Below are 10,597 nucleotides of genomic sequence, written 5' to 3'. Positions count from 1 at the left end.
GATGATTCATTGGACTATTAGTTATTTCTTTAATCCAGGGAGTGATGCAAGCAAAATGTTGGTTTGAAATTGTGAGTGAGGGAAATGTTTTGTATAAAATAAGAAATTACATGAGCAATTACCCTCTGACTCAAAGTGAAGAACAACTGAATTTTTCCAATAGCTAAAAAAAGTTTGCTGAGTTTGTTGTGTTCATTATTCTTGTTTGCAGGAATCTGTTCTTCCTAGTTGTAGGTAGGCCAGGAAGCAGAAGTGCCAAAATACCACAAGAAGAGTTGTTTACATCAGTGGTTCTCAACCAGGAGTTCGCATACCCCTGGGGTACGCAGAGGTCTTCCAGGGAGTACATCAAATCAACTAGATATTTGCCTAGTTTTACAGCAGGCTACATAATAAGCACTAGCAAAATCAGTACAAACTAAAAGTTCATACAGACAATGACTTGTTTATACTGCTATATATATTATATCAGTGTTATTCACCCCAGGGGTCGTGATTTATTTGATACTTATATGGTAAAAATGAGAAAGTAAGCAATTTTTCTGCAATAGTGTGCTGTGATACTTTTGTATTTTTATGTCTGATTTTGTAGTTTTTAAGTGAGGTGAAACTTGGGGTATGCAAGACAAATCAGACTCCTGAAAGGGGTGCAGTAGTCTGGAAAGGTTAAGAACTACTGGCTTACATGACAGTTGTAGCTCAGATTTCTGATTTAGGAGATTTAGATTAGAAAATGTTCAGGGAAGCATCCCAACTTCCAGATTATTTTCCAAATCAAACCTCTGAAGCTTCTGGGGTTCATCCGTCACTAGTTTGGGGCCTGATCCAAAGCCTGTTGAAGTTAATGGAGTCTTTCTAGTTGAGTTCAATGAACATTGAATCAGGCCTTTACAGAATATTGCCTGTTAGTTAAACCTAGCCAGCAGCTTGAACAAACTTTTCCCCTTTACATGATTATATGACAATTGCTTGATTTTTTTTTTTAAATGGGACATAAGGGCTGCATATTAGGTTGATGTTGAGTAATGTCTGCTACACCGTGAATCAGATGAGCTTTTATTTTTCTTCTAATGAAGTATTTTCTTTTAGTATTCATTAGTAATCTTAACACACAAGGAATACATGTCTTTGCCATTTAAAGTCACCCTTCTGTAAAACATAATCCCAATGTTCTTAGGGACCTGTCAAAGAGAGTCAGAGAGATTGTCAAAATGTCCAAACTGTGACTTAAGGGAATCTATGAACATTCCAATAGTCATCTTTTCTGATACATTTAAAAATAGTTATCTGGCTGTATGTAGAGAGAGGGCTGTATGAAAATATCCTCCTATCTGTCTTGCTTTAAATGTCATTTTTACAAGAGAAAACCTTTTCTAATGAATGCCATCCATACCTATGAGAGGTGATATTGATAGATGTGTCACCTTTTTATCACAAAAGTGCTTGATGTTAGATGTTAGGTTTTATAGAGAAAATGTTAACCCTTTTGATTTTAATGTGGTAGGTAACTACTGAAGTTGTTTTTGTCTTCTATATAGTGGAAAAGGTGTTTCTCCCCCCCCCATGTATGTTTGAGTTTCATCTTTAGATGAATGTTTACCTTTTGTACATTGGTTCATATGCTGACAGGAAAGCTTTTAATGCATATTTTTATTTGTATTGGTAATATTGTACGCATCCTCATCCTCATAAATAACTTTTAACTTGTATAGATCTTCCTTTCATTTGAGGATCTATATAATAAATTAGACACATCATCTCTGTAAAGACAATAAATATACAGATTTTACAGAGGGATAAACTCATGCACAGAGAGGTTAAGTGATTTGCCCAAATCCATACAATGAGGTGGTGACATAACTGGAAGTAGTCTTGGAACCTTGACATCCCCATCCAATCCCATGCTGCTAGTTCTTAAATAGGCAGCAATTCTATAAAACTCGTAAGCCATCAATGTATAGTTAAATAGAAGTTATGGGCTTGATTCTGAAATTATTAGGTGAGGGTCTTTGGCCCATGTTATGCATGTAGCTGAGCTGCGACTGCTAGTAGCAGCTATCCCCAATAGCCAGTGATGGAACACTAGATGGGGAGGGCTCTGAGTTACTACAGAGAATTCTTTCCCACGTGTCTGGCTGGTGGGTCTTGCCCACATGCTTGGGGTTCAACTGATTGCCATATTTGGGGTCAGGAAGGAATTTCTTCCGAGGTCAGATTGGCAGAGACCCTGGGGTCTTTTTTGCCTTCCTCTGCAGGAAGGGGCATGGATCACTTGCAGGTTTAAACTAGTGTATATGGTGGATTCTCTATAACTTGACGTATTTAAACCATGATTTGAGGACTTCAGTAACTCAGCCAGAGGTTGGAGTCTATTACAGGAGTAGGTGGGTGAGGTTCTGTGGCCTGCAAAGTGCAGGTGGTCAGACTACATGATCATGATGGTCCCTTCTGGTCTTAAAGTCTAAATGGCAGTAAATTAATCAGTGTTTGGCCATGTGAACTCTGATCCAATTAAGAGTAGGACCAACTTCCACCAGGTTAGAGAAAAGGGAAATTGGAACAATCATGGAGGTGCCAGCAATCTTTAACTTAGCAGGGCCCATCTCTATTTTCTTTTACACCCTAAATTCCCATAGAAGAAGGAAGTGTGGTTAATTCTGTGAAAGTAGTCTAGGATGGAAGCTTGTTCTAATGAGTTCAAAGTAGCTTCAATGGCTAAAGATTGTAGGCTATGCAAATAAGATTTTGTGAAGACCAACAAAATATTTCAGTAGTCTGTTTTTTAAAACTTCAGCTAATACGTCTGCCTGCACATGGAATGACAATGAAAACCAGTTTGTAAATGTAGACAAAAATCTCCATAATCTTTTTACAAACCAATCAATCTTTACGTTGAAGTAGTAATTACACTACTATTGGATGTTTCCATTTAAGAAATGATTCAGAAAAAACTCAGACATATTTGCAGATTGCAGTAAATTACCCATGTAATTGTACTAATGAATATCCTAGTTAAAACTGAAAATATTTTAGTGATCCTGGTAGACATGCACATATACCCTGGTCCATTTTTGTGGAAACTTTGTCACTAGAACACAGTGACAGATGCACAATATGTTCAATATCATCTTATTCTCTATGTTATGCAAATTGATAGGAATTATGCATTATGCAATTTTATAAAGCAGTTTGTGGTCACCATGTGTTATTAAGAACTGCTGTGTGTACAGAAGAACAGCATCTGACATACGCTGCAAAAGTTCTAGGCTGAGTATCAGTTTGCATGAAATGTCTGTATCCCAGCCTACCCACCATTCTTTGGGAATAAAGAGCATCAACTATTGGACATTTTAGTCCGTTTATCAATTATAAAGGCAAATAATCATATTTATTTTGTCAATCTAATGACTGAATCTTAGTATTCTTTCATTATACAGTAGCCACCCATACAAAGTAACTATAAAATCTATAACTATCTTAATATATTGTGCTATTTTCTGTGTCGAACAAAGATTCTTTTGGGCCCTCTTCATGCTAGATTTATGTTCTCTGAAGATTTATATATTAGTATGGGTAATCTCACTCCATTACCTTCTATAAAACAAGATCTGTGACTTCCTCCCTGGTGTGCATTTACCATATCGAAATGGGCTACTATTTTCATATTTAACTCACTGGTAAATCATAAAATCAGCTTAAGGAGTGTCTGCCCAAAGAACTGAACATACAAGATGATAAAAGGGAGCTTTTATTACTCATAACAGTATTGATGTTATATTAAACATTGAACATTGACTATTGTTTTGAGTTGCAGCCTTGGCACCCTCATCCAGCCTCCCTTTCAGCTTTGAAATAGACCAAATTCAGAAATTTACAAGGCTTTTAAAAAACCTAGATGAAGCAATTAAATCTCCAGATTGGAGGATGTGATCCTTTAAAGGCCCTTTACAGAATATCAAAAGAAAGAGAGGATTATATTTAGCAGGTGTGAGAGCCCACGCAGGACATTTCATTGAGAAACAGCCTGATATTATCCAGCAACAAATACTTAAATTAATATAAAACATCTTGGGGGGAAGTGGATTTTCTTTTCTTTTTTGAAGTATTAGGAAATTATAACACTTTGTGGCTCCTTCAAACCTGAAAGATCCAAATATACATGAGTCAATGGTATGTAAAAAAAAAAAAAAGGGGGGGGGGGGTTAAAACAAAGACTTTGGTAGGACTGGGGAGACTAAGAGTGGAGGTAACTGACCATTTGCCTTAAAGCAAGCAGAGTAGCTCTGCATTTTCTTTTTCTGTCTCATTCATAGATCTGCACCACTACCTAATGGATCAAACCAGAAACAATGGACCACAGACTAAGTCGCTAATGCAGCCTATGGCATAGCCTTCTGAATGGAGCTGTGGAGTCAGATTATTCTTAATACAGGGCTAGGTGTTCCAGGGAAGTGAGAGTGGGGGACTTAAAAGAACCATTATTGACAGCTGCCAAACCAGGTTTGTATCTGCGTACTCCACCTTGATCATGATGGAAGCATCATCTTTCTTTCTTCTGTTTTCTGGATCCCTTGAGATGCAACCTTTCATTACAGAGTTAGTGTATTCTGATTGGTTTGTCTCTATCTAGATAATATACTCAATGATCTAAAGTGGAAAACTGGACTCTGTGGTTTTGTGGGGAGATGTACCCTCCCCTATTCCTTTATTCACCAGTATGAGGTCCTAAATTTTAACCAGTTGCTATTTTTTGCTTTTCTTGAAAACAGTGAATGTAATGTCCCAAAGCCCCATGTGTTCTTGTTATAACTCAATAAAGCCACTCAATCGACACTTAACTATCTGTAGCACTAATAGTGTTTAATAGAAAGGAAGGGCCAATTAAATAATACTTCTTACTGACAGGCCTAATCCAACGTTCAAGCTACCCACAAAGATGCATTATCTGATCTCCATAAATTGATTAAAGTGATTCAGGTCTGGGATAGATGTGTCCTGTCCTGTCCCACCTTTTGTTTAACTTTTACCTGTATTTTCTTACTCATTATTAACCTGATGTGGACACACTGAAAGCTGTCCTTTGAGACCTAAATAGCCTGTGCTTACTGTTTTGTCAGTAATTCAAAAATCTATGATGTGCTAAAACCGATCTCACCCATATGACTAGTCTTAGTGGGAAGGACACTTGTGAGACATCTAGATTCATGCATTGCCAAGTACCATTTGGCATCTACAGAGTTAAAGATCCTCGGAACCTATAAGATCTGGTCTAGGTCGTATCTAAAATCAGTACTAGACCCACTTTATTTTTTCCTTAAAAACAGGAAATGGAGCCCTGAAGGCTTTTTAACTGGAGAGAGAGAGAGACAGAGAGAGAGAGTTGGGAGGGGGTATACTAGCTCTGCCCATATCCAGCCCTGAGCCTGACCCAGACTTGGGGGTCTCTCTGTGTGGGTTCCCCCCCATTATTTTGGCAGACTTTTTGGAATGTCTGGGAGCTAAGGGCTTTGCTTCATGGAGCAGAATTCTGAAGCAAGAAAAAGAGAAAGTTATAGACTAAACCACAGAAATGTAAACATGTCTGCAGCTAAAATAACTCCACTTTCATTGAAAACACTCCTCACTCACAATCAGACTTCTGTGTGCTATGCTCAATAAAACTGCACGTTAATAGTAAGCAATTAATACATTATGTAGCCCTGCTTTAAAAATCGAGACACCTTTAATTATGATTATTGTTATGATCATTAAAGGAGTACTCGATTTTCTTCTTTATATGCTTTGCTCTCGATTCCGACTGGTAGCTGGGGTTCCTAGCTGGGAAAGTGCAGGAGAGGTGTCTTTCAGAACATGAGTGAGAGCAGCATGAAATGAACAGAAGGAACATTGCGCAAGATAAAGTAGGGAAAATGCAGTTTCAGCACGGAGATAAGGGAGAAAAGACACCTCGGTAAGGACCCTTTTTAATTTTAAAATTCTTTTTTGTTTTGTTGAGGGTGGGGGTAGGTGTGTGGTGGTGGTGCTGGTGGAGGGCAGGTTACAACCTAAATGACACCGAGGAGACCCCCCCCTTTGTCTTTTTGTCCTGTTTTTTTTTTCATCCTTTCCATTACTGATGTGTTCTTCTCGGGGTTTTAAAATTAATGAACTGTCCTTCCCATAGCTGTCTCCGCGTTCCCTTCACTTCCTCAACTTTAACATCCCCCCTCCCCCAGTGCCTTCACGCTCCCCTCCTGTCTCTACAGGAGTGGAACAATGTTATGACCGGCTTAAATAGTTGCCCTGCATCCCACCCCTCACTTGTCTTTCATTGAATCGAGGTATCTGTTTTTTACACTTTAATGTTGGCTTTCCCTCGGGTCCGGGCGCAGTCTTTGCAGACAGCCATGCCTTGTAAAGTTCAGTGTTCCGGGGGGAAATACCCCGGACGCCTGAGTTCTCTCCTCCAGCCCAGTCTGGTCAGTTTTCAGGTTTCATTCCTCCCCCCTCGCCCCTTCTGAGCACCCGGCTCCCCGGCTGGAGGGGACACCCCGAGCCCGCTCCTTCTAGCCCATCAGGTCTCTCTCACCCACCCACCCCATCTGCTGGGTCCATGCCCACCCGGGGCCGCGTGCTCGGAGCGCCCGGGGCTGGCCGCGGCGGGGCTGGTCCCCCCGCACGGAGGGAGCTGGGGCGAGCCTGGGCAGTTGCCCTGCTCCATGATTGGAGCAGGAGAGAGGCTCGCTGAGCCCGGGGCCCGCGCTCTGGGCCGAGCCCATTCCGAGTGAAGTGAGTCAGTGCAGCCTGCGGCTCCCCCGTGCACTCACTCACTCACTCACACGCTGGCGGCGGCGGCGGCCACTGGCTTCACCCGCAGCCCCGGACTCGCCCCGTGCCCGGCCTCTCCCGGTAAGTCCCTTCTCCTTCCCGCTCGGGTCCCTTCTTGGGAGGGGGGGGTACACGGGACGCGGCCTCGGCTGCCCCCCCCAGCGCCGCCGCAGCTGGGGCTGGGGCTGGGGTGGGGAGGGAGGGAAAGTTTGACAGGGAGCAGGGCGCAGTTCCCTGCCTCCCGGGGAGCGCCGGGCGCCTGAGGGGCTGGCTCAGCCCGTTGGCAGGCTGGAGATGCCCCCCGGGGCGGCACAGGGCCGGGAGCGCTGGCAGCCAGGCGCACTCACACTGGTTGCACTTCCGCTGGGACAAGCGGCGGCTCAGCCTGGCCACCGCCTGCCGTGTGTCAGCCCAGCCCCGCGCAGGGTTCAGCGGGGGCTGCTGTGCGGGCGCTCGCGGCTGTGGGCGCAGGCTGGCCGCAAAGCGCAGGGCCAGGTGCTGCTCCAGGAGGCTGGGCTGGTTGCGAGCAGGGTGACAGGCTCCGCAGGGAAAGTTTCCTGCCTCTGGGCTGGGTGCGTGTGTGTAGTGTGGGTAACGTTACTTCCCCAGGTGGGTCGGGGCGGGGGTGGGGGGAGATATCCCAGAAGTGGTTAAGGATCCTCTGAAAACGTGCTGCCACCAGTAAGGTCATGGGGATACGATTCCCTGCTTATTGGTAAAACATGTGGAGCCTTCCGTAGGGCAACCGAAACATGGGACGTGTGCTCGGTGGTGTTTGCCCGGCAATAAGGGTTGAATTAAGATGCTGCCTTGGTTTTGGGTGAATGGCTGAAAGACATCCTTCGGAGGGAGTTTCTATACAGCCCATGCATGTGTGTATAACACACAGCATATAGCTGTGAAATATGCGCCATCATCACCTTGGATTGATTATACGTGGAATAGTTGCAAGAGAAGTTTTGTGCCTTCAGAGTTGCTTGTTATTACTGATATTTCTCAGTAATCCCACATCTTTCCACAACGTTACCTTTTCAAGCACTTGTAGGCTTTGAATATAAGTGCTTATTATTTTTGGTTTGATCATTAGATATACTGAATGGTAGCAGGAGAAGTATCTCTTTATGTCCCCACACTTATCCTTTTCAACTTTCTTTAGTTTTAATTTCTTCATACACTTTATTTTCTGCCTCGCTGCTGGCTTTGTGGCTATTTCCCTATGATTTTTCCATATTTTGTTCCTTTTCATAATAGCAGCTCCAATATTTTTCTGTCCTCCTACAATCAATGATTCAATTAACTGGTATCAATGGTCCCTTTTAAGTCGTACAGCTCTTACAAAAGTTAAATGGTATTTTAAATGTATTTTCCTAAACCTTTAATTAAACTGAAATTATCTAGTGAGATTCAGAATTGGTTGTGGTACATTTTAGATTAAATGCACTGATATAAATATATTTAGTGATCCAATGACTTTCTAGCAGTATTTTGAATGTAAATAATCATAGTTACAAAACTAAAACTGCAAGTTAAAATTAGCATAAACTTCCATGCATGACTGTATTTACTATGAATCTACAGAACAGCAAGTAAACTTTTACTTTTTAGTCAAAATTCTAATCCTACTGTATATTAACAAAATATTAGTGTTGGAGTAATAGTTTGTAGTTTACATTCTGTCCATGTAATTTTGAGTTCACTAGGGAAAGTGGGATACTTAGGTCTGTGGACTGCACATGGAGAACTGTCACATTCCTTAGTTTTAACCCTTTATCCACTTGCATAGTTTCATTCAAGCAAATGGAGCAGACTGAACAGACTGCTTCTGGCTAAGACAAGAAATCAAAACTTTAATGATATTAGCTTAGGTACTGTTGAACTCATATCTGATAAATACATTTTGATTAACTGGGGAGGGAAGGGACTTTAAATTGAGTGTTTGACAGCTTCTTAATTAAAATAAATAAGAAAGGGCAAATCAAACCAATACACGATTAAAGTGATGTGATACAAAGATATGTTGTTGTTGAATATCTTATCCATTTCTTAAAAGAAGACTTTTTTTTTTTAAATATTGGGATTTTGTAAATTAAGTTATAATTCAGGCCTTGTAGTACTGTTTCATACACACATGCATGCAAACACTGGCTAACTTGCTACAAATCTGTGCAAATCTTTGCAGGAAAAAAATCCTCATCTCAAAAAGCATTTCAGGATTTAGTTTTGAATAGCATCCACCCCCACCTTCCCCCAATTTATTCCCAAAGGTTAAACAAATCATATAGTACTGGATAGAGTTACATGTTACAAGAATTTTATAAATGATCTGTCAGTGTAAGCTCTAGATGTGTTTAGTGTGTTTTTACCTTAGGAGTTTAATGCTGCTAAAATGTTACTCAGTTTTGATTATATGCTGTGCAGTCTTTAGTCCCCAAATACATACTTTAACTATGTGTCTTATATATTAGACACGTCTTTCTTCTTATACTTTTGTAGTAGTGTCTCCTCATCCCTTTTATTTCTCTTCTTGAACTACTTTTAATGAAGTTTGCTTTGAATTCTTTGTCATACTTTCAAACAATACAAGACTTCAATTCCATAAAGGGATTTAAGTGAAATAAGCCATGAGAGCAAAATGCAGGTTGTCACAAATTTTAAAATGGACTTTGTTGTTGCAAATTTGTTATTTGTATATGATCAGGTTAAAATTTTTCTATCTAAAATGACAATTTAATTTCCATAGCTAAAATCATGGTTGCTTTGAAAATATTCTTTGTCATATTGGTATTATGACATGAGGCACTGATGTGACTTTGCTATCTGCTGTTATATGGAAAACTTATTTTGTGCATGCACTGTGCACATGTGTAAACAAATTTAAAATTCTTGGATGACAACCTGTGATCCAACAACATCGCATGAGCAAAATAACTTACCACTGATGAGGCAAATCCCTTTCTATTCTACTCCACACAAAATGCCAACTCTCCTCTACCTAGATGTAAGGCTAATTTGATTGGTTCTCTCTCACCAGAGTAGTTCATTAATGATGCACTGTCAGTAGTGTCCAGGTACTCAGCAAAGCACTGTTTCATCTCGTTCCTAGTTATATGCACTCAATTAAGTTAGGGCTAAAGAACTCCAAAATCTTTTGCAGTCATGATGGTACCTAGGCATACAAAAATGTTACATTTCTTTCCCCTCCTTTTATGTGTGTGTGCAATTCTTAAATACGGGAGAACTTAACAGAATGGGTTAGCAGAGCCTTTTAATGTAGTGAGACCGAAAAGGACCCTTTAATTGAAAACATCTTTTAGAAATGTTTTAATTACTGTGGAACTGGTTATTTTCACGGTAAATACATTTTTCTGGAAAAAGCAAATGGACAAATGTACGGTTATGCCTTACTTCCTTTAATCATGCAAATACTGTAGTTATGTGGAAGTCAATGGGACTTACTCCAGCTAGAAGTTGCTTACAGGGAGTGTTTGCAAGAAAGGGTCCTGTGAGCCTGATACAGCTTCCATTGAGGTCATTGGTGCAGGATCAAGCCCTGCATATCTAATGCTGCACAGCGCATTTTTCTAACATGTAGTTGCTCTTTTAGTCTATATTTTATATTTGCAACTTTACCATCTGTTAATTTAAAGAGACTTTGTTCATAAAATACATTTTAGCAAGACACTTTCAGTATAATGTTCATCCATGGGTTGAAAAAAATTACCTTTCATGCGATAATGTCTTACTCTAGTTTTCATTATAGCCTGCAGCTATTCACTTTCACAACCAACAG

The 10,597-nt window shown here is 40.6% G+C and overlaps 1 protein-coding gene across 3 annotated transcripts in view; it reads left to right on the top strand.

Moving 5' to 3' along the window:
- Positions 1–5,686: 5,686 nt before the first annotated feature.
- Positions 5,687–10,597, top strand: part of ERG (ETS transcription factor ERG) — a 215,070-nt gene continuing 210,159 nt past the window's right edge. The window contains exon 1 of one of the 3 annotated variants that reach the window (XM_034752845.1): positions 5,687–5,950. The gene's annotated coding sequence lies outside the window, so the exon portion shown is untranslated. Of the gene's footprint in view, positions 5,951–6,749; positions 6,889–10,597 lie in introns of those variants that run through there. The other 2 variants (XM_034752875.1, XM_034752850.1) reach the window with 2 other exon arrangements.

The sequence above is a fragment of the Trachemys scripta genome, chromosome 1 (genome assembly GCF_013100865.1).
Source record: "Trachemys scripta elegans isolate TJP31775 chromosome 1, CAS_Tse_1.0, whole genome shotgun sequence".
In the NCBI taxonomy this organism is placed as follows: domain Eukaryota; kingdom Metazoa; phylum Chordata; order Testudines; family Emydidae; genus Trachemys; species Trachemys scripta.
The sequence above is the reverse complement of the archived record's forward strand: the minus strand, read 5'-3'. Positions and strand labels throughout refer to the sequence as shown.